The following is a 24,826-nucleotide window of genomic DNA, read 5'->3' as shown; positions in this document are numbered from 1 at the left end:
AGCACTGAAATATTTTCTTGTATTTACCATAGGTCACCTCTGTAGTTTCACCAAAGATTTCAAACTTGGTCTTTCTTCTCTTCCAAGGGTCAACTTCCCTAGCATAGGAAGATGGTCTTCCTTCTTCGAAATAATTTATTTTCCCACTTCCCAGTCACTCTGCAGATCATTCCTGTAACTCTTCTTAATAGAGCGAGCCTCCTTGTATTCATGTCCTATTTAAATACATCTTAAATTTGAACAAAGTGTATCTTTGTTTCCAGATATGGTCTGATTAATGCAAAATACTGCTTTAATTGTGTTGCTTTGTGTAGAATACCAGAATCCTTAGGCTTTGTTTGTGAGACTTTAATCTAACTAGTTTTATTAGTACCTTCTATGTCTAAGCACCATATCCCAGTATGTGGATTTAAGATTTGGTACTTTTCTATTACTTCAGTTATTCCTATTTTGTATCATCACAAAAGTTGATTGAAACAAAACTCAATGGTGTCACTTAAGAAGTTGTTGGGAAAGTTGAAGAGACCAGGGTTAGGCAGTCTAGGATATTTCTGATATAGAAATTCCTTCCCTATTGTGGTCTTGATTTCTGAAAGAAAGCACCACACACTCACCTAAGCACTTGGTCCAGGAAATAGAACTCCATTCCAAGAGTTTACCTAGACCCTTCAAGGATTTATCAAGATGTAACCATAGACAAATAAGAATTTGGTCCTCTGGTTCTCCTTGGCCCTCTTGAACTTCTATTGGACTCTGCATTTCTACTGCACACATTTGTTGCTGGCTTTGATGATCAGTTCCTGTTTCAACTTAAAATCCTTCCTCAGGTTTGATACTGGAATTTACTACACCCAAAGTTCCAACATAGAGGATAAAAATACTCTTTTAGGCTTCTGCTGCTGGGACAGTGTGATCAATAGGTTGATATTGATTTCTGATCAATACTCTGTCCTGTATCTTTACTGAATTTCTTGAATTTCAAAATGTCATCTGCCTTTAACTCATGAAATATAAAAACCACTAACTTGTGTCGGATAGGTTACTAAGACGTTAATATATCTGTTTCATATTTTGTAAAATGAAGGATCTTGTACTGGAGTAGCTTTTATGAAAATGTTCTCCAAAATGAAATGTTGCTAGGTGTAAGATTGAAAAATGAGGATTGGATAAAATTCAGTGATTAAGTTCTAGCACTGCTTGGGTAGCAAAAGTTAACAAGTTTCTTTGTTAGGCAGTTTTCAGAGCATTCTATATCTAATGTACCTCATGAGTCTTGAGTTAACAAAAAAGTAGTGCTGTTTTTCATTGTATAATCTTTACAGATTTTATGCTGAATTTGATTTGCAAAAACGTAGGATGTGACCATTACGTGAAGCTTTTTTAAGAAAAAAAAATTGTCCCAGTCTTGCTTACAAATCATCTATTACTTAACTGTCTTTGGTGTAAGATTGGGATGCAAAGAATACTCATGAATATATGTAAAAGCTGAATAGTCCAAATGAATGCACATCATTTCTTTGTGACAGTTTAGTGAACATTTTTCTGGTCTGAAAAAAATATGTTAACACATTAGTTGTTATTGATTTGTGCATTATAGTCAAAATATTACACTTGAGAAAATTTACTACAGTGTTGCGAAGTATGGATTTACAAAACTTAATCTTCTGTATCCAAAGATTCTGTGCGCTTTCATTGGTTTCATTGTCTGACACACTGTCCTCAGAGCCACCCCTATAAAATGTGCTAGCCATTAGTACTACACTGCTCTAGACCAGCTATGCAAGTTGGCTTTTAGAAATACACAGACCATATGCATGTGCTGAGTATTCTAGGCTCTGGCTTGCAATATGCAAGAAGACAAATGTGCAGCTACATGCCACTGGGTATCACCTTGCTGCTCCGTTTACCTTTTAAGTGGTGTGACAAACAAAATTTATACCATCCCACTATTGTTTGATGAAAGGTTGCACACCAATTTTTGGACTGAAAAGCCAGGGTGCTACAAATTATACAGTGAAATAAGGTACACAGTTTCCCTCAAACTTTATTTGATCCCAGAGCACTTTTAGTTGGGAGAAATATTCCACAGTACCCCTTTTGAGAAACAGTTGGTGTTCTTCACTCAAAAAGCCCAGGGCTGGATGTGAAGGGTGGGTCACTTATTGCCCAGCCATCAGCTGGGCTGCAGTGCCCACTGGGAGAGCTTGTCCTTCTGCTGCTGTTACCTCCTGACCACACCTGACATTGAAGAATGGGAGTGATTCCCTGGGTGCATCACTCCCACCACCCCTCCCTTTCTCTGTTCTCCCATCTCAGTGGCATTTGGGGCATCTGCCTAGCAAAGCTCATTAACCTCTTTAATGATGCAATATCCTTTTTCCATATAAGCCTCTTCCCTGAAAATTTGCCATTCTAAGTGCTTCCCAGGAGGAGAGCGTTCACTTGCGGCCTGCTCTGTGACTCAGAACCTTTCCTTTTCATGTGGAGTGGATGATTGGCACTCTGTCTCTGGGGTGGGGATGGCTTAGGAGGACACCAGAGGACATTGTATGGATTCCTGGAATTTTTAGAATGACTTTATGGATTCACAAATTGACTTTTTATTCATTTATTCATTTTGTGCTGGAGATAGAACTCAGGGGTGCTCTACTAGTGAGCAATATCTGCAGCTTTATATACTTATTGTTTGTTTATTGATATAGAGTCTTGCTAATTTGCTGAGGCTAGCTTTGAATTTGAGATCCTCCTGCCTCAGCTTCCCAAGGTGCTGGGATTTCAGATGTGCACCACTGTGCTCAGCTACAAATGTTGCATTTTGATGCCTGCAGATTTACCCAATGCTCTCATTTTGTTTGCCAAAAGGCAGAGTTGCCGTTTTAACATTTTTTTTTTTAGGAGGACATTGGCATACATAGTTTAGTTCACACTTCTGAATTCTAAACCATGCCAGATCTGATAAAGTTATTAGGCTAAGCCCCTTTGGTGTTGTTAAGGAGATCAAATTCAGGAAGTAGGTATTTCTGAAAATCTTCCCCAAAGACCCTGCTTCCCTCTATCTCACATTTGGCTTTGGGTCAAGGTTGGGTTGATATCTGAGTTCTGCCACTTACCTACAAGATGGGTAATCCTGGACAAGTCACTCAGTCCTCTGATCATTTCTGTCAATGATGTGTTATTTGAATAAAATATTCTTTGGCTCCATCACTGGTTTCCCACTTATCTGTGGCTCATGATATGGCTGGACCCTGCTGTGACACATCAAGCTTGAAGTAACACGGAGCTTGCCTTGATGCTAATATTCTCTAGACATGATCCTTCCATACTGCCCACCAACTAGCCGAGGGTGTGTGCATGTGTACACACACACAAAAACACACACACAATTGTGCAAACATGTGCATGTTCCATATCTACTGTGGTTAACTGGATTGAATTATTATGATGTTTAAGTAACATTACCTTGATAATAACAGCTCACATTTATTCAATACCTTCAGTGTGCCTACTGTGATGCTTCATCTGAAATATCTTCTTTAATCTTTCCAACAAAGCTGTATTGAACAGATGAGGAAATAGAGACTTACAAAGGTTAAACACCTTGTCTGAGGTCACACTGCCAGGATTTAAACCCTGGCTCCAGAGGCCGGGCTCTTAACCACTGTGCTACAAAGTATAGAAAGCCATTCATAAATCGTTTAGTTGCTCTGTAGATGCAGTGCCATTATTATTGTTGTTGAAATGTTCATAATTCAAAACATGGCAAAGAGTAATGAGGAGAATCAAAGTCCCAAGGCGTCCCAGGCACGTCCTGCATGTTTGTTAGGGATATGTGATTCTGAACACTCCTTTTGTTTGGAGACATGTCTGTCCTACATGTCTCAGAGATTCCTAAGGTTAGGGAGACTGAGGGTAGGAGGACTGTTGGGGGAGAGAGCTGGGAAATTCCATCCTTTCCCATCATCTCCCACCGAGAGTCCTTTCTGATTTGTCCTCTGAGCCAGTTCTCTGCAAAGGCTACCGAGGCAGAGAATGATGTCAATACATCCAAAAGCTCAGGAACCAGGAAGACTCCTGAGTTTTAGCCAAGTTAAGTAGTTTATCAAAGAAATCAGTTCTCAGATGGTTCTCTTTACCGATTGGCACTTTTCTTGGAGTAAATAAGTCAACAGGAGCTGAGAATTCATCTCGGAACCTAGATCCTCAGACTCCAAAAGTCATAGGGCCAGAGAGATTTTTTTTAAAAAAGGTCTTGCTGCTTACTTACTGTATTACATGTCATGGCCCACCTCAGTGAATCTAGTCTCTCTCTCTCCCTCTCCTTTCTTATTTGATCACTAGGATGGCTAAACTTCCACCTGTGTTTTCCACAAAAAAGTGTATAGACTTAAATGCTGTTGCTTCCCTGGTCCACTAATTGGAAGGTGCCCTTTGGGTCCCTGGGAGATCTGCAGGGACCACCAAGGTGCCATATTTGGTGAAGCTAGTGCAAAGTAACCACTTTTCTCTCAGAAAATTTAAACAAACGTCTCTTCTGACTGTAGGACCTCGTCTTTCACCTACTAGTTGGCCTCACTGGTGAATTAGGACCTTCTGTGATGTGGAAAGGGGACCGTGTTTATTTTGGTTATTAAAATGAGCTCATGTAGGGTCAAGCATGGTGGTGCTGTTCACAGGATGTGGGAGGTGGTGATTTCTCCTCCAGGAGTGAAGAGCACTTGTCCCCTGTCTTATTTCACAAGCTGTGTTTTCAATCAGTAGACCTCTGACGGCTCTGCAGTTGCCCCAAGAAATGCTGTCTGGGAAACTCCATTGGGTGGGGGATACGCTCAACATGTACGGCATGATCTCTGACTGAAACCTTAAATCATCCAAACTGAAAGAACCTTCCGGGTCTTCCTAGCCTTTCTCAAAGTGAGCCGGTTTGTTTTCATTTGCTTCATTTTTCCTCTTTGGGCCTCTGAGCGGGCTCTTGTCAGTTTCGTTCCTATTTAAAGTTAGTTTCACCTTTCAGTTCCTTCTGTCTGCCTTAGACTTATGGGGTCTCACTTCCCCAATGCACTGTGTGTGGGGTGAGGTGCTCAAGGGGGCTCTGTAGTTGAGTCTAAAATAAGATTCCCCTGAAGTATCTCAGAAGTATTCGACAATGAGGGGAAGGGAATTTGGTTGAAGGCCAAATCTAGTGTCTTTTATGAGGTGAGTCAGATCACTTATTGGAAATCTTTGAGCCTCATATTTCTCACCCAAGGTATGGAACTAGATGATGGTTTTCTAGTTCAGCTATAGGCTGGACTCACTAGAAAAAAAGAAAAAAAATTATATATATGAATGAAACCAAACAAAACATACAACTGAAACCATTTGTCTGGGCCCTGTTCTACCAATTAAACCAGCAAATTGAGAGGTGGGCTCCAGGCACTGTGTGCTGTTGAGTTCTCCTTGGAATCAGTATGTGAAGCCTAGATGGGAATCGCTGGCTTGGGCACTTGCTGGGGTTCTGGACTCCTCAGCTGAGCATGTGAGGAATTATTAGGGTGGTGGCTCTTGTTATAGCAGCACTAAAAATGTTAGAGTCATATGCTTCCTGGTCTCCTGAACTGTGGTCACATTTCCTGTTAAACCCCACTTTTGCTTGGTAAACACTTGGTGATTCTCATTTTCAAGGTGGTCCTCTGGGATATAGTCAGCCTGAACTTCTTGCTGTTTCCTCATTGAGATACAGGGAGGCTACTTGTGTATCAGGCCTCACACAACTCTTTGCAGATGGGAAACAGAGGAAGCTGGTTTCTGTGCATTTAAGCAAAGACCAGCAATGTGTCTGTACTAAAGGTTGCTCAGCCTAACCTGAGATCTCAATGCCATCATGGTCAGCAAAAGACATTCAGAGTCTCAATAATTGACCTAATTTCTCACCTCTAAGGAAGGACTTTGACTGAAGTTCAGTGGATTTCACTATCTTTAAATGCTTACTCAAAGCATTCTGGTTTATGCATCTCCTCTTTCCTTTTCCCTCTCCAGCCCCACCAAAGATCATAAGATAACAAAATCAAATCCAAATATCAAATGTGCTTTGAGACAACAATATATTTTTCAGATATTGACAACAGTAGATCTGGGCCACACACACACACACACACACACACACCCTTTTTTTCAAGATGGGTGTGAAGATAGGGGTAAGTATATAAAATACTTTCTAATTTATAATATATTTAAGTAACGTTATATGATTTTTGCTCCATACTTGTTTTGTTTAAGAAATAAAGGAAATACATAAAGAAGCGAGGAGTCTCAAATAAGATTTAAATTATATTTATGACATCAAAACATTTGCATCTTTTGCAAATAACTTTGATATGGTAGCATCTAATGTACATGAGGTCTTTCATATTGAAGCTAATTATAATAAGTGTCACATTTGTGAGTGTCTCCATGGGCCAGGGACTAAAGTGGACATTGACATGAATTGTTTCTTATCCTCAACCGCAGAGTTGGCAGTCTTACTTTAACTTACACTGATAAGTAAAACTAAACAAAAACTGAAGTTTGGCAAGTTTGTAAGCTTGCTCAAAGTCACACAAAATAGCCGACAGTAGAACTAGGAATCTCTCTGTGGTCCTAACATTCAGTTCTGAAGAACTGACAGTAGTCCCTCATCAAGGGGAAGTACTTCTGAATGAGCAAGGGCAGCAATGGGCGGCAGTGACCCCATTAGGTCTGTTTGTTACATTGGACCAATGTTTTTTTTTTTTTTTCTAAAACAACCTACCCCATTTTTGTTAAAGATTTACGTCATCTATACATTGCCTTTGAATAGAGCTTTGCTAATCATTACTGCACATGAGACTCATGAAAACCATATGAGGTGGACAGAACCATGGCTTTTTGCCTTCTCGCCCCAGGAGGAGAAAACCAAAGCAAAGAGAAATCCTTCGTGATATTTGTAAGTGTTTTGAATGCCAGAGCCAGAACTTGGACTCAGAACTCCGACTCCTGTTCCAGTGCTCTTTCCATCACCGTGTCAGACCTTTGTGTTGTACCCTGGCTGACCTAGGCCAGCTGAGGCACAGAGGTGGCTGAATTAGGACCATTAGGTAATAACCTGCACCAGCTGGCCAGACTGGTCTTTCCAGCTCTGCCTCTCCCTGCAGCCAATCCCCAGTTCTACCAAGTTTTAAAACCACCCCCTCCCTTTTTAAAAAAAATTTTTTTAAAGCTGTTTGGTTCTGCTTCAGGCTTTACTTCCTTCTTTTCCTGTTCCTGGCAGGCTGGGCTGTCCTGTCACCACTGTAGCAAATCCTTGCAGTTCTCTAAGGCTAGCCGAGAACCCAGGTCATCAGGATCTGCTATGAAGTGGAAAGGAGAGAAGGGCAGGGAAGGGTCAACAGTTTCCCACTGAGGCTGGGAATGTGGGAGTAGTGCCCAGAAAGGAAAGGCAATGCAAGCCTGTTTTCTAGGGTGACAGAGCCAAGTCCTTCAAAGCAGATTTAACAAACCTGTCACTATCAATGATTAGTTTTGGCAGAAAAAGGAACGTCCATTTCTTGGGTGGATCTGGGTGTCAGAATTGAAAGGTCCTGAACTGAACTCAAATGTCGACTTTCTTTTAGCTCCTAAGCCCCATCGTTCTTCTTTGAGTGTCATTCATTCATCCTGTGAAGTCACTGAGTCCGTATTTTTGAGCAAGGCATGGTGTTGAGCAATATAAAACATGAAGAGGTGGTGAAGACACAGTGCTGGCCGTCACAGATATGCATGTACATGTTTATAAATATATTTAGCAAGTGCTGCATGAACCACACAAAGAGAAGGGAGAAATCACTCTAGATTTTGGAGGAAATTCATTTACAGAAGTCTTCACTGATGAATTTCTCAGGGCCTCACTAGTGTTAGTAGCCAGAGAGGGGAAGGAAGCGTGCCAGTTCAGGCGTAAGGAACCATTCCAGGTATTGAGGGAACAGTGAGTAACGACATGATTTGGAGTAAAGGGTGGGGATTATGCAATAGCAGGCTCCAGAGGACATCCAGTGCCAGGCCTATTGAAGTCAGACTTCCATGGGCAAAGGGGATGTATTAGAATAGACCTATGTGGCATGACACCTAAGGAAGACATCCAGATTAGTGTCCCAGTGTCTTCACGTGCAAAATGAGAAGGAGTAAACCGAATGCTCCCTCTATGCCCTCTGGCATGTGGTGAGGAACAGGGAAGTGCATTATACAGGTGTCCGCATTCCTTGGGTGGAAGGAAGCGTCACCAGCCACAGCATGGGGCTGGGTTGTTGAGGTTGCTGGTTACTCGACTGACCCTCTAAACTCCCCCTGTGAAAACTCAAAGAGGGGTGGTCATTGAAAGTGGTGAGACCCTTTAAATTCTGATACCGACTGGAAGCCAGAAATTAAATAATCTTTGGAAAGAGAGTCCTAAGCTTCTGATAATGATAGATACTCTCTGACTTCTCAGCTGGTTGGACACACTGCCCCTTCCCTCCTCCTGGAAGTGCTCTCCCTTTGGCTCCTGGGACACCAGGCTTCTCACTGGCTACTCCTTTTCTGCCCTTCCCAGATCTGCCTGATCTCCACTCTTCTCTGCCTGTACTCTCTCCTGGCACTAAATATCACCTACACATACAATTCCCAAATATTTATCCCTTCTCTGGATCTGCCAGCTGCACTGGAAACTCGCATGGCCATTCTTATTTTCCACACAGACGTCAGTCAAATTAAGATGTTCCTCTGCTCCATACCCTCTGCTGGCTCCCCATGTCATACTGTCTAAAAGTCAGCTCTTCGTAGTGGCCCGTGGAGCTGTAAGTGAGCTGGCCTCATCTCATCCGGCTCCACCTTACATAATATTCTAAGCATCGTACTTCAGACATTTGGCATTTGATGTTTCTTTTGCTCGGAAGGCTCTGTCCTGGACACCAGCCATGCTTGTTCTTGACCTCTCTGCTTGAATATCAGTGATCCGTGGTGTCTTTCCTGACTACCTTCTATAAAATAGCAAATTCTGCCCCTTTTTGATGCTCCTTGTTCTTCTTGAGAGGCTTCATTTTGAAACCTAAGGATTTATCTCCAAATGATGTTCTGGATATTTTATGTGCTTTTTTGTTTATTGTCTGTCTTTCTATGCTAAAGTGTAAGGGCTTTGAGGGCAGGGATTTTGTTCTGCTCACGATGGGTCCTTATATCTAGAACATAGTGCTAGGCACAGAGTGGATGCTCAATAACCATTTGTAAAATGATTCGTGCAATGATCCCCTCTTAAAATAGAACTCAGAAGAGACAGTCTGGGTTAGGATCTGACCCAGGATGAACTTCGTTAAAGGTCACAGCAAAGGAAAGTCCTTAAGGTGAACAACACGTCTGAGACCAGATTTTGCTGCAGATGTGGTTCCAGGAAATCTACCCAAATGCCACAGACAACAGTTTTTTCATGAGTCAAATGGATGCTGAGGTCTTACCTAGAAGATAGGAGGAAAGACCATTTAGAGGCAATTACACTAATCCTTTTCCCAGTGGGGAAAATAAACCAGACTGAACTCCTGTTCTTTTCTTAGAGTATGTGTCAATTTCATTTCTCTTCCTTTCTGGCAGGATATCACATAGGGGCTATGTTGTTATCATCACTATTTGTAGCATTAAGCAGGCATTTTGCAGGTGGATGTCAAGGCATTTGGCTTTATTTTGTTGATGGTTTCTTATTTTATCCTCTCTCTTTATTTTTTAATATAGGTTTTTGTTTGTTTGTTTTGTTTTAATGTGATAAATGGCCAGCAACTTCCCTGAAAACCGTGGAAATGGTATCCAGGCTACAGAATAATTATTTAGTGGATGGCAGATCCTGTTTATGTTGGCACAGATCAAATTAATCATTATTAATCATGCCCACTCTGACAGTAACCTCATCCCTTGCAGAAGTGCTGCTCTTTATTAAGAAGTAATAGCTATGAGGAATAGCTGAGCCCCACTCTGGTTACGCAGTGGCATGGCTTTCTCCATTTCTCAGCAGGAGAAGTAGTGGCACGTGTCCAGATTTAAAAAAGAAACAAAAACAAATAAACACCCATGTGGCATCTCCTTTCTCTCATTACTATTGCCTACCACAGGAACTCAAGCTCTAGTATTAAGAAAAAGGAGAGAGAGAGGGAAAAAAAGAGAAAGAGAAAAACAATATGCTGTTTCCTTAAGTGGAACAAAATAAATAATTGTAATAGTAATTAGAATAATACTCAGGCAAGTGGTGTGGTGTTTACTAGCTAGCACAAACTAAACCCATGGCTTTCCCATGCTCAGATCTTGGGTACAACAATCTCTAAGCTTCAAGGCTTCTTTCCATCTGAAAGATGCTTCCCATGCTGGAGTGGGGGGGTGGAATCTCTTCCAGCAACAAGATCAGCTCTTTGCCTAGAGCAGTTGGAAAACAGAGAAGAATGAGATGACCAGGCAGTGGGCAGGGAGTCGGGGGACCTGACTTTAGTTCTGATGGTGCAGCCTTAGGAAAGTCCTTAACTTTAAAGACTTGGTTTCACATTTGTAAAATGGAATGTTACTAGAGCATATTATTTAAGCTTCAGAAAAGGAATTCTGACACATGCTACAGCATAGATGAACTTGGTGGTAGTTATACTAAGTGAATAGAGCAGTCACAAAAGAGCAAATACTGAGTGATTGCGCTTACATGAGAGGCCTAAAATACCTAGAGACAGAAAGCAGAGAGTGACAGCCAGGGTCTGGAGGGAGCAGGGATGGAGTGTGCTTGGATGGGTACAGAGTTTCAGTTTTGCAAGAGGAAGCTTCTGTGAATGGATGGTGGTGATAGCTGCTTACAAACATGAAAGTACTTGGGGCTGAGGCTGGGGCTCAGCGGTAGTGCACTTGCCTGGGGTGAGTGAGGCACTGGGTTTGATTCTCAGCACTGCATGTAAATAAATAAAATAAAGGTCCATCAACAACTAAAAATCTTTATAAAAATGTGAAGATACTTAATACTGTGGATCTTACACTTACAAATTTGTGTTTTACCACAATTTAGAAAATATAAAAAATGAAAGTAGAAAGATAATCTCTAAACATTATGTCTTTGAGTATTTATTATAGTCCCTCAGAGTGGTAGGAAATCCTTAACGCAGACAGAACACTGGAGACCAATCTGTGGGATCCCATGAAGGCTTGTCGTGTGCAAGGGGACAATTCTGTTCTGTGTAGTTTTGCAGAGCAGATTTAGAAACAAGAGATGGAAGGGATGGAGAGAGTGATGCAGAATTCTGTCTCAACTTAAGAAGATGTTTCTTAAAAAAAAATAAATAAAAAAAATAAAGCTGTCCAAGAGGAATGTCCTTCTTCAAGAAGTAATCAGCTTTTTCTAATCAGTGTGTCCAAGCAAAAGTAATCAGTGTGTCCAAGCAAAGCCCCAGGTATGGCCATTCGTCCTCTGGAGAGGATGCTGGGTTGACATGGATTCCCCCAGGTTCTCTAGGTCTCTGTTCTTTCTCTTCTAGCTGACATCCTTGTTTTCTTTCATTCCTCAAAGTAATGGCATCCATTACTATAAAACACAAAACAAAAAGCAGCTCGAATTAGTAAGGACTCCTCAGGTTAAGTGAGAGCAAATTGAATTGACAGATCAAATCTGCTTGTTAGAATCTGTTGTGTTCTCAGAGGAGTCACCAACTGTGACTTGGAACCTCAAATGTAAGGAATCCTAGTTCATTCAGCAAAGGGTAGGAAATGAGCAAACTCAGCTCACCAAATGGGCATGCAGCTTAAGAACTCTTTACCTCCTCCAAAGGTGATAGGAAAAAGAGGTAAAAAGAGGTCTAATATTACTGACTTGCACTAAAGATTACATGTGCTCTTAGCTCAATCTTTGTGATTAGTGTCATTGTAGATCATCAGACCATCCCCATCATAGTCCTGAGCTACCTGTACTGTTTGCCACAGTGTGAGAATTCTGTTACTCTTATGTCTTTAAAAATTAATATCATCCCGTATTTACAGGGTGGATAGAAAGTGGGAATAAAATAAACTGACAGAAGTTTATAGAGGCTGTCTCAAACATCCCTTTGATATACTTATTTCTTCAACTCATCAGTCTTGGGAACCCCATAGTGAATTCAAGGATAGTTGTTCTACTCTGAAACAGGCTTAGTGTCCTGCCAACTTTTGGTGAGCTGAAAATTGGAATCCCATAAAATCCAATTTTATCACATTACTTATTCTAATACTTTGGAGTACTCTCATGACTCATTTTGGGTAGACATCAGTTCCTTGGGATCAGGATTCATGTCTCTGTCACCTTGGTATCTCTGTACATAGGCATAGTAGGTGCTCAGTAAATGAACCCAGAAGGAATGGTGGAGATCTGTAGATGACTCCCTTGAGGAGAATTTGCGTTGATATCAAATCCTGTGGAGCTGGGGCTGCTGGTCTTCAAGGTGTGATTTGACAAGCTCTGATGCCTCAGCATTAAATGTTGATTGCCAAGAGATAGTGAATTCACAAGAATCAATTCTTTTGATTCTAGTCTAACCATAGAAGCTTCGCATTTCTCTATTTTACATATTAAGATTTCAAGTAAAGTGTGCTTTAAAAATAGTTGGAAAGACAAACCCAAATACTTCAAATGTGAGGAAATGCTTTCATGGTGTGTGTGTGTGTGTGTGTGTTATGTTGTGTATTGAAGAGGTGGGGTTCAGATGTAATGTTTTCAGATTTCTTTAGTCATTTTAACTCTCTATTAAATCTTGGTTTACTTTAAAGGAATTGGATTGGTTATAGTGAGAGATAATGTGGGGTTCTCATTTAGGGATCTGTCAGGACTAGCTAAGGGTTTTGTTAATATTTACCAAGTTTTTTCTTGATTACCAGGTGTTTTGTTCTTTTCCTTCAAAGGAAATTTGAACATCCCCATCAGTAGATTTACAGTGATCATTGCTTAACTGTATCCGACAATGAAGTGCTCATAAAACCTGCAGTTTCTGAGTTGTTGCAAACCCCATAAAGTATATAGAGAGATGCACTTCACCAGAGAATGTTATTACGGCAGTAACCCCTGGTTGCTCAAGGAAATACCACGGAAATTCAGGAATAAGACAAAGACTTCTTGCTGTAGGGATTTCCCATTCCCACAGTGGGGTGATGAAGTGGAGGGTAGGCCAGTAGACAGTTTCATCTCCACAACATCTGGATGAAGACAGGTAGGTCTGGGACCTGTTAGGTACAACTCACCTACCAGTGACTCTCTTTCAGTGACTGAGGAGGCTAAGAGGGGAGGAAGGAGAAGAAACAGGCTTGAGGGTCAGCTATGGATCACTGATATGCCAGGGAGCAGGAGAGAGTACAGGGCTGGCATTTGGTGAGCTGGTTTGTCCAGATAAAGGAACCCTCAGGAGGAGCTGAGATGCTCTGCACTTGAACACTGCCCCTGGGAATCTGGAGAAAGGCCTTTTGCTTAACACATCTCCCTTTTTGTATTACATTGTTTTTTGTTCCTTCTCATTTAGAAAATGAGAGACTTTGGACTTGGCTTGAAACTATTACTTACTGTTTAGTATTGGATCGTTTAACAACTGCAAGTCCCTTCAGAGGAAAAGGTAAAAAAAAATCCAGACATTTTCTTCAAACTATTAAGAAGGTCCGCCCTCTCACAGCATGCTCTTTCTTTCTGCTGTTGTTGGATAGAGATATTTTAGTGTCCACTAGAAGACACCCGTCCAGACTGCTTCAGTCTAAGCCAGGTTCTCCTGACAATTCTGTTTGTCTAAACTTGTTCCCCTCTTCTATTTTCTGTGCAATTCAGTGTCTGGAAGTAGGTGTTGGGAAGACACCCAGTACCGGCTTGGTAAGAGTGAGAAGTAGAGGATTAAAAGTTTAGTTCAGTGTTGGCAATTAGTATAAGGTAATTTGATAAATAAAAGGAACTCACATAAGGATCAACTGCAGTGCGGCCTCTTTTAGCCTTGGGAACTCACTCTACCTCTTGTGCCCATGTCCTCTAGGACCATGTAAACAAAGACACACCAGCCTTCTTGCAGACCCATATAGACACTGAATTGCAGAAATCACAGAATCCCAATTCCTAACTCCACCATCCAGAGAACTCAGGCTGTCCCTAACTCCTATTGAATCCTCAATTTTTTTCAAAAGGAAGAAGAAAAACTTGTTCCTCAGTACCTCTTCCCCAACCCCCACCAAACCATTTGGGAAAGGAAATATAAATGCTCATTCTATGGAAAGGTATTGCTGAGGTGTAGTCAAACTGAAATGTCAGTGTCTGATAACTTGGATGTCAATGAGGAGTGTTTCTCTAGAAGGAGTTGGAAAGGAGAATGAAGACCTGTGTCTGGCACAGTTAGGTGAAGGAAAGCCCAGACCCTGTAGTAAAAGAGGCTGAGATTTGGCTGAGAACCTAGGCAAAGCTGGCCCCAGGAGAGATGGAGAATTTATATCTTTTCCTTCCCTTGGTGATGGCTACTGTGACCAGGTAGACGTCAAATGCATTCTACATTTACCTGCTTTATTTGGTTTGTTTTTATTTACCTATATTTTCTTTACCTTTTTTTGCTTTTGAGCTATTCTTTTGATCTAGAATTTTACTACCTTTACAGTGATTAGGAATTCTGGTGGATTTATTTTTTTCATCTTTTTCATTTGCATGTTAGAATGTTACAATAGGAAATTATCTCACACTATTTTTTTTAAGCACCTGCATCAGCAAAACATTCCCCAGCCTCAGGTGTTCAGGAATAGCCAATAAAATGGTTTTGAGCCGTTCTTTCAAAAGTTTTTATTTGTAGATGATAACTATACAGATGGCAGGGAGCCCAGTAAACCAAATCCCTCCAGAAAGCAAGGGTGATAGTACATACCGAATGTTGGCAGACACATACTTCATGAAATGGGTGGGACAGGAACAGTTGGATGGGAGGGCATTTAAGTGATCAGAGGCTGAGGTGTGCCAGCAGACCTAGGGCTGCCATTTGAACATTGTACGGAGAACTGCATGGCCCTCCACATGGGGCTCCTGAGTCACTTGTGGCTCATACTGAGTCGCCAGTCTTGCCTTCTGACTTCAACATTGTTGATTTCTAATATCCTATAATATCGATTTGTATACTGATGTTGGGGCTGCTGACTGTATCAGAATTATCTGGAAACTTCTACAAAATACATATTCTTGACACCCACTCCAGACTTACCCAATGGGAACTTCAAAACAAATGCACTTTTGAGTTCCTTATGAGCTCCAGTTGTATTAATCTGTTTTCTGTTGCTACAACAATATATTTGAGGATGGGTACTTTCTGAAGACAAGAGATTTATTTAGATCACAATTGGGAGACTGAAAGTCCAAGATTGGGCAGCCCTAGCTGCAATGACAGGATTGCATGCAGAAGAGGTGACCTGGTGAAGATGGGAACCAGAGGGCCAGGCTTGCTCTTTTTATAACACTTGTTTAAATGGGTCCCCTGTGGCACTCCCAATGACCTAACCCCATCCTACTAGGATCATACTGAAGACCCACCTTCCAGCTTGTGAACTTTTAAGGGACACACTCAAACCATATCTAGAGCAGAGCACCAGCGTGGGTAGGAACAGGCCACCAGCCTATCCAAGACACTCTGCAAGTGGACCAAGCCCAGCCCAGCCATGTAATGGATTCTCTCTAACTGCCTTGGACTCTGCAGAGAGACATTTTTTTTCTACATAGGGCCCTAAAACAAGGTGCAATCCCCACAGAACTGGGCACAGGAATTGAGATCCCCCCCCCCACTCCAACACATAATGTAAAAGGTGCCGGGATGCCATTCCTCTGAGACTTCCCTTGACTTCAGTGGGGCTTTGTACCACTTGGGAAAGAGCCAGAAGAAGGCAAGGAGGCAGAGGTGCCCTGATCAGCATGGGGCCCTTCCCACTTTTATCAAAACCTGCATGGGTATTTTCTGCTGACAGCCCTGGGGAGGTGCAGCTGGAGCAGAGGCCGGCTGGGAAGGGAATGGAGAGAAGCTCTGTGTTGTAGATTCAATATCAGCTCTGAGATTCCCACCCCCAGCCCCCGGATAAACAGTCTGCTCTGGAGCTTATATGATGGAGCGGGCTTCCTCTGTGTGCAATTCCAGGAAGACAGTTAATAAAGCCTCTTGGTACCCGGCCTCCCTGGCAGCTTGTATTTGTCTAGCAGTGAGTCTGGGTGCTGCTCCTACAGTCCTGGTGTGGGGTTGACATTTGTTTTGACCTTTAAACTTTACGCTTCCCCCTTCCGCCTCCTCTCTCCTGCCAGGCCTCCCCACCTCCTGTTGTTCCTCAGCCTGTGAGTTTGATCTTCCTGAACCTGGGCTTTTCCAAAGGGTGACTCTCTGGGGTTTGGAGTGGGTGGAGTGCCGGCTTTTCCTCTTTTCTTTGCCCAAGGGTCATCGTGTGACTGTAAAATTATTGTGTAGCAGCAGTGCAAGCGGCATTTCACATGTGGGGAGTGTGGAGAGTTTTGTTTTTTCTTTAAATAAGAAAAGGAAAGGAAAACACCTCCAGGACCTGCCTGTGCCTGGGCAGGGAGAGGCTGGGCCTCCTGAACTTGCTGGAGAGCAGGTCCTCCTCCTTTGGAGCCCTGCCCTGGCCCAGCGGGGACTGGGAACCATGTCCCTGGGAATGCTGGTGCTTGATGGGGAGAGGAGCATTCTTGGCTCTGAGCTTCTTCAGGTCCTGGGGTTGTTTTCATAAGAGTATAACCCCAGGGCTAAAGGAAAATTCCACCCTTGGGCAGTGTGATATTTCTGTTCTCTTTTACAAGTAACATTTATTCATTTATTTTTATGTGGTGCTGAGAATCGAACCCAATGCCTCACTCATGCTAGGCAAGTGCTCTGCCACTGAGCCACAACCCCAGCCTCCATATTTCTGTCTTGTTCACCCTCCCAGATGTGATGTGCTGTGCTGTGCTGTGCTTAGGCTTTGGCTTTGAACTTGGACTGACTGGTTGGAATCGGCTCCATGGAACAACCTCAGATGGGTTGCTCAGTGCTTCCCCACTTGCGTTTTCTCATCTGAAATGAGACTCGTTGGGCATTTTGAGAATTAAACACGGTGACACCTATAGAAATGCCTGCAATGACACCTGGTGTACTCTAGACCCTTTGCCTCTTTCCTGAAAGAATCTTTCATTCTTTTGGTATTTTCAGAATACACTATGCCATTTTTGTGTAGAAATATCTAGAAGAGGATAATTTGTTCCTTAAATTCTCTTTACTTTCTTGATATCTGCTAAAGACCACAGCCACTGAACTGAGTGGACTGTTTCAGTCCTTTATTTTCCCACCTATTCCTGTTGAATAAGCTTTATGATTATCCAGCTATGACCTGGTAATTTAAAAAATAAATGTAGCTGCTGCCTATAGAGGAAGCATACTCACCAAGGCACTGTGGACCTCCCACCCAGCCAGGGAATGGGCTTGCATGACCTTCTCCTGTCTGCTTTGTTGTCCTGTGAGCAGTCTTCCTTGAAGATGAACTTACAGGTCAGTGGGCCTCTAGGGCTGGGAACTTTTCCAGTCTGTCTTTAAGGCAAATATGCCCTCAGAGGCCACGTGACAAGGTTGGTCCATAGCCAGGAATAAAGAAAGGGGCTGGGAGAAACCCGAGTGGATACTGCAGTTCTGACCTGGAGGGTTTGCTGGGTACCCATCCTTACTTCATAACAGACAGCACACTGAGGTTTTATGTCAGTACTCTGGCTCCCAGGATGTAGAGAAGGGGAAGTTGAGATAGTTGGAATCTTACTTTTCAATTGCATGTTCCCAAGGGATGAAAACCCAAACTCAGGTATAACAGAGCTAGTAAACAAAACCTCAGTCCAACCATTAGGACCTGGCAGAATCTCTTAGGCTACTGAAGAGAATGCAATTTTAGGCTGGGTTCATACTACATTCATACTGGGTTCGTACTTCATATTCACATTCACATTCACATTCAGTATTAATTTCTCTTTCTCTCTCACACACACACTATCTCTACCTCTGTCTCTGTCTCTCTGTCTTTCCTCTTCTGTTTTCTATTATGGATGTTCCTTCTTTCTTGGCATGGTGTGGTGAAGGGAACGACATAGCTGCAAGGTGACAGGCTAATATACTTCTATTCTCTTGATATAGTCACTTATCAGTGTCTGGGGATAATGTGGTCATTGAATCAGATTGAAAACAAAAGTTGGAGCCATTGGTAGATCATAGTTATTGAAGGGTAACGTGAGAAGGAAGAAGAAGGCCTAAGATTTACACTCTAGTTCCTGCTAGAAATGTGCTTCATTTGCTTTGTGCTGAGGCTGTGATTTTTAGAGGATTTTATTCTTAAAATGATGATAGTCTTTACTACCTCTTTGAATATAGTCATGGATCTTTCAGCATAGCCAGAGGACTACCAATAAGAGTGAGGGGTAAGGCCAAGGAAAATGGTTTTATCCAGAGAATCTTATTGGAATATACCTTCTTGATCTCTATCCTTGGAAGCACCTTCCAGAAGAGGGAGGGTAGGGGAAGAAAAGTTTGCCTAGAAGTATGCACCTAACTAAAGATTTGCAAAGAAATTTTGATGCTTATGTGTAACAATTCCTCTTGACTTGAGCATTAGAGAACTGCTAAGTAGATGGTGATCACTAACTAGGATGCATGAAAGAAATTGGCAAGAGTTATCATTGCAACATGTGATTCTACAGTAGACTATGGATAGGTTTGGAATGTGTGGGATTCTGGAAACTCTGGGAGAAACGCTTTGAACTCAGTTTGAAAATACTTAAACAACCTGGAAGGATTCAAGCTAGGATTTGAACCTGGGTCATCTTATCTTAAAACACACACTGTTAACACTCAGGCATTCAGGCAAATGACTGTAACCTCTTAATTTGAAGGAATCACGTCTCTAGGTACTTCACAATAAATTTACAGAATTCTACATTTTTAGTTGGGCTCTATTCTAAATCAAATCACTTCAAATCTAGTATAATGCTGTGCAGACAGTGTAATAACAAGATCCCTAGAGATAATAGAAAAAAACTTTAGTTATTTTTTTTTTAACTTTTCTGTGAACAGTCATGAAAACTCCGAGAACCCTGATATTAATGTTCTTGCCAGAAATTAAAACCTTTAGCCTGTGGCCTAGATATTTTTTTTTCCCTTCAAACTGCTATCAGGGAAATAAACTCAGTGCTTTTTTTTTTTTTGAGAGAGAGAGAGAGAAAGAGAGAGAATTTTTTAATATTTATTTTTTAGTTTTCAGTGGACACAACATCTTTATTTTATTTTTTTATGTGGTGCTGAGGATCGAACCCAGTGACTCATGCATGCTAGGCGGGCACGCTACCGCTTGAGCCACATCCCCAGCCCCAAAATTCATTGCTTTTTGATTCGCAATGTTTTTGACCAGTTACTTCATACAGACCGTATATAGGGTTGTAACCCATATATAAGTTGAATAAGATGCTTTTCCTTCCCTCAAATAGCTCACCATCTTCTTGGAAAGATAGCTCAATCAATCTAAATATTTCTGTGTGACAGATGCCATCATCAGGATGCAGGGGGTGCCACAGTGACATAGCCTGAGAAGTCAGGAAGCTTTCCATAGGCTGTGATATCTAGAGCCCTCACTCTTCTTCACTGTGTGTCTACAAGGATTCCGGGCTTGAGTTTTGGCTGCTTAAGTTTTCTTCCATCATTCTTCCATAGCCTTGTTTCCAATAAATGAATAAAAAAAAATATTGTTTTCCTTCAACCAAATTCCTGATATCTCTCTCTCTCCTCTTTTTTTTTTATTGCAGCATTTTTTATTTTATCTCTTAGTTTCTTCACTTGATTTAAGTAATTAAGATAGAGCATAAAATTCAAATTTAGGCATTCCCAAGCTTTTTACACCTCTTTTGATCATTTCTTTCATTGTATTAATCTGAAGAACAGTAAGACTTAGGAATTGAATTTAAGTTAATGAGATTAAAGAACAGAAATTGGGAGGGCCATTCAAGGCCATCCAACCTTTTCCCGTGTGCTGCTCACAGGTGATGGATCTGTGTGGCCCAGAGAAGCCCAGTCAGCTAGACTCGGCAGATTTGGGTGCAGGCTTCTTTCTGTGCACTTCGATCTTTCTAAACTTTTCAAATCATAATCACCTCTTCTTTCTGGAATGACCCTCTCCTGCTTCTATTCCTCCACTGCGCTCCAGCATTTAAGGAATCAGGCCATTTTAACTTAATCCTTATTGACTTGACTCCCCCTCTTATCTACTATGGAGTCACGAGGCACAGCCTCATATGTGGCGCCCTGACAGTTAAAGGGTGATATTGGGAGCAGTTACCTGTCCCGAGGCTGCTGTGGACAGGCTTAAGCAGGAAGCAGTTTTAGAGCACTGTCACCCCTGGTATTTTCTTCTCTCCATCCCCTTCCATACCCCTAGGCTTCTATTTCACTGCTGTTGATTGGCATCAGGACTGCAGAGCCCTCGTTCCGCAGCACAGCCTGTGTTTTCTATATGGATGGTCATTCAAACCCAGTCCAGATTGATTTTTTCCTAAAAGGCCAACGAATATGATTTCAAAACCAGATACAATCTACTCTTGTTTCATTTAGTGACACTGTGAGGTGGAACTGTCAGGATAAGACTCTATCTAGCAAGTTAGAAACTCCCCGAAGCCAGAGGCGCAGGAAATTTCATGGTAAATATCTAAGCTTCTGGGCTTCAGGGCAATTGGAAAGTGCGGCTAAGAAGCTTTCCTCTTTCCTCTGATTCCTCGTGTTCGTCACTTGAGCTGTGCCATTTGGCCTTATCCTTTACGCCTAAATAAGTCTTGCTTTTTAATCTTTGAGTCAGGAAAAAAAAAAGTTAAAGAAATAAAAACACCTTAAGTAATACCCTAGCGAGACAATGTTCTGGGAAATTTAGGGCTGAGATGTCCCCACCCAGGTCGCTTGTGCTCACAGCCACCATCTCTGATGATGACCTGTTGATAGCATGCAGGATCAGGAGGACTTGCCGTCTAGAGCCGGGCGTTCTGTGTATGCTTTGTCTCTGTGTGCTCCTGTTTCCACACTGGTGAAATGAGGAGAAGAGTTTTTCTATTAGGCATCTCCCAGGAAACCATGAGGATAACATGAGAGGAAAGACGTGGAAGTTCTTAGAGATCCAAATGTGAACTGTGGTGTCTTCCCTATTGGCGTGGTCCTGATGTGGGATGTGTCGTTCTTTGAACATGGAGCCCTGTCTCCTCCCTGTCCCCTTCCCAGATATGGGAGGAGAAAGCAAAAGCCCACTTGTTAAATAACTTGCTAAATATCCTGCCACACACAAGTGACAAAACCGAGTTACAAACAGAGCTCAGTCTCACTCAGAGCTGAGCCTTCTGCCAGGATAGACTATGATGTCGTGGCTCTCGCTGTTGTCACCACAGGTGTGTCCTGCTTCCTTGTGCGCCTGCCTTTGCTTCCTCACCAGTGTCCTAGTGGAGAGAGCCACACCTGTGTCCCTCTTGCTGTTTTCGTCTCTCCTGCAGAGCCAGGACCACTGCCCTTTGCCCAGGACATGGGGGCCCCTGGGCAGCAGTCAAGGAAGAGAGTAGAAGGCAGGTTAGATGTGGCCACATATCAGTTCTCGTTGAGCACTGTCGTAGTAGTTTGATAAGACACACTAAAGAAGAAACCCAAATTCAAAGTCAGACTTTGGGGCAAACTTTTGAGAAGCTGAAATAGGCCCCTGTTGGGGCCAGTGACAGAAGTCTGATGTCTCAGGCACTTTGTCTGCTGGATCAGAATGGCGTCGATTATACCTTCTGTGGAAAAGCAGGGGCCAGAGAGCCGCTTTCCCATTTCTGAACTCGACTGTTATATTTACAGTCTCTAAGCAAATTTCTGGAATTTCACTGACAAATTCCCTGGGGCATGGAAATTGAGCTCCTTGTGTGTGTGTGGATGGGCTGAGGGATGGCCTGGCATGTTCTCTAAAGCGTCTTTATCTGCCAGGGCTCCCTCTCTCTTTTCTCCCTGGAAGAAACTGTGCCAGGACTTGAGCTGTTTAGTTTGGCTACAGTTTGGCAGCATTGATTTTGAGCTGGTCTTGTCTGAGACCCATTGCAGATTCTCTCTGCCTCACAGTCAAAAGTGAAGTACCCTCTGGAGAACAGAGCAGGCCCCCTCTTTCCCCCTGACCTTCTCAGCCCGGAGGGGCTGATGCCTGAAGACCTAGACACATGCTTGGTGTCCTGTTAGAGCTGGGTGTGGGGAGCATCTAGCAGATTGGACTAAGTATTGGATAGGTCAGCAGAAGCTTGCTCCTGAGAATTCCATGTCACTTGCTCAGGCACTGAATCCTAAGTAGTCTTTACTTTTATCATTTGATTTTCTTTGTCTCATTCTGATACAAGCAAGAAGAAAGCCTGTTGTATTTGTTCTGGGATTAAAACATAATTTTCTTAAGTTGGCCAATCCAGTGGTAGATAAGATACGATATCTCCTCTAAAGTGTTTGGTCTTTCCCTTTCTGCGGTCTATTTCCCTTTCAGGCTAGCTCAAAGGAGAACTGGGCTCCTGTGGTGGGCTCCGGTGGAGGGTGGGATTGGGGAATTTTGGTTCCATCCCAAGGGCAGGGCAAACCTGGGATCTCTGCACTGTAGCCCCTGCAGGAACTGCCTGTGGAGATCTGTTTACTTAGCCCCATAGCATTTGATCTTGTTCAGTGTGGGGTGATGTCACCAGGTCAGTGCCTTCAAGCTGGTCAGCCAAGTGGAAGGAGAAGGATGAATGGCTGGTTGAGGCCTGAGGTGTTGGGTGGCCACTGAGAAATGGCTGGAGCAGCCTCCAGCCACCACCATGTGTTGATTTTGTAGTGAGATCATTACCTTTCCTGAGCTGTTAAATGCAGTTTAATCTTCCTTAAGACAGGGCTGGACAATGTTGCCTTTGTGACTTCAGAGAGTCACTAGACAGGTTAGAGGAGGCTCGGTTTCTACATTTCCACCCGAAGAAAATTGCAGCCCTGTCAGAGAAGCAAGGAATGTGTGACACCTCTGTTCTCTTATAGTATGCACCATGTCATCCTCACCAGAACCTCATGCTGGGTGGGAACGTTAGAGGGCTAGGGCCAGGGAACTCCCACGAGTGCTTAGACCTTGGGCCTATTTACTTTTGATGCAGCATTACAATCCCCTAAACCAGGAATGGAGAGATTCCAGAAGTATCAGAAACACCCCTCTTCCTCTACATATGTCAAGGCATCTGTATAAATGGCCTTCAGCAGTTAGTTTCCTTTTGTGGCTACGGTGAGTCCTGTAGTTTTTGTCTTTTACAACAATAATGGCCTGTCAGTGGTTACTTTGGTGACAGGTGGTTGGCAGGAGAGGATGAGGAACAAAGAAAGAGAGGAGGAGAGGAAAAGATGGAGCATGAAAAAAGGTGGCTTATCCCACTGCTGACTGTGGGAAAACTGGGAAGAAAGAGGCTGGGAAGAAGGTCTTGGAGCATACTTGGAATCTGTGCGTGAGCTCATCCAATCCTCTGTAAGGGGCGCCATCTTAATTGCCTCCCCTTACATCCTTCTTCTCTCTCTGCTTTTCTGTATCAAAGCGAGAAATCACGTTGCCCTCCCACTCGGGTCTTCTCTTTTTCTCCATGGCTGTTTCTCTGCTCACCTCATCTTAATAGTCTTATAGCATAAGATTTAAATTATAACCTAGTGTATACACACACACACACACACACACATTCTGGATTCTTCTGCCAATTCTTGGGACTATAGAAGAGTTCCCTCCTTATTTGGAAGTGAGGATCTCATAGAGTCTCTGCTCTCAGCACAAGGTGCCCGACCCGACCGTCCTACATCTCATTATGTAGAAGCAAGAATTTGTCAATTCCCTATCTTCCTGCTCTCTCAAGGAAACACTTGTTGCAGGAGACTCTGCTGTGCTTCACTATCTCCAAGGCTCCAAAGTCAGTCTCCTTTCCCTACTTTTTATCCATCCCTACCTAATACTTTACAAATGAAGAAGACATAGCTGTGCCATGAGGAGCCCCAGACCCCTGACTGGTCTTCCAGTGCTTGCCCTGCTCAGTCACATATATCTCATTTTTTATCTGTCATTTCTACATTATTTTCATTCCCTCTTTCCTAGACCGAATGTTTCTGTCTACCTTATTACTTTTTAGGAGAATGCATCCTACATGTTTGTTTTTCTGAAAGGTCAATTTTGTCATACTTTGGGGCATGTCCACTTGTCCTTGAGTTCCAGAATTGATCATTTAGGTCCACATTGAACTTTTCCTTCCCGATTCTGGTTTTGTAGTATTTCTTATTTGAAATGTTCATATCCACATCATGTATGCTTTTTTTTTTTTTTTTCCATCCAGTCAATCAGTGAGTACTTATAGAAAACTATGTGCCACACAAGGCACGAGACCAGAGCCTTACAGTTAACAAGACAAATGCAGCATTTGCCCTCACTGGACTGAAGCCTGCATGGGAAGAGAGACTTTAAGAAGGACATAATGTAAACTGTCGAATACTAAGCAGAAGAAGGAGTGTTCTATCATAGTGTGTATGGGGCCTTTCACCCCTGTTCAAAGGGCCATGAGGGTCTCCCTAAAGAAGAGATGTTCAGATTGAAAGCTGAAGAAGGAGGAATCAGCCAGGTGAATAGGGATTTGAGCAAGATGGTGAGAAGTTTGATTGGGTGGAGGAAAGGCTGCAGAGAAAGAGAGTGGCTAGTTCAACTGTCATTAAGGCAAGAGTAGATCTAGTACTTTGGGGGAAATAACCAGAGCCAATATGACGGACCCAATACAAGCAAAGGTACAGCCTGATGGACAGGTGGG

General features: G+C 42.6%; 1 protein-coding gene and 1 long non-coding RNA gene across 5 annotated transcripts in view; both read left to right on the top strand.

The window, feature by feature from the left end:
* Positions 1-24,826, top strand: part of Setbp1 (SET binding protein 1) — a 352,676-nt gene that overhangs the window by 68,194 nt on the left and 259,656 nt on the right. The gene's annotated exons all lie outside the window — the stretch shown is intronic.
* LOC125617731 overlaps positions 7,335-24,826 on the top strand; it is a 35,958-nt gene continuing 18,466 nt past the window's right edge. The window contains exon 1 of the long non-coding RNA XR_007348828.1: positions 7,335-23,757. This is a non-coding gene — a long non-coding RNA (uncharacterized LOC125617731). The remainder of the gene's footprint in view (positions 23,758-24,826) is intronic.

Source organism: Marmota marmota, unplaced genomic scaffold (genome assembly GCF_001458135.2).
Source record: "Marmota marmota marmota unplaced genomic scaffold, marMar, whole genome shotgun sequence".
NCBI lineage: Eukaryota > Metazoa > Chordata > Mammalia > Rodentia > Sciuridae > Marmota > Marmota marmota.
Note: the sequence above shows the minus strand (reverse complement) of the source record. Positions and strands in the feature narration are given on the sequence as shown.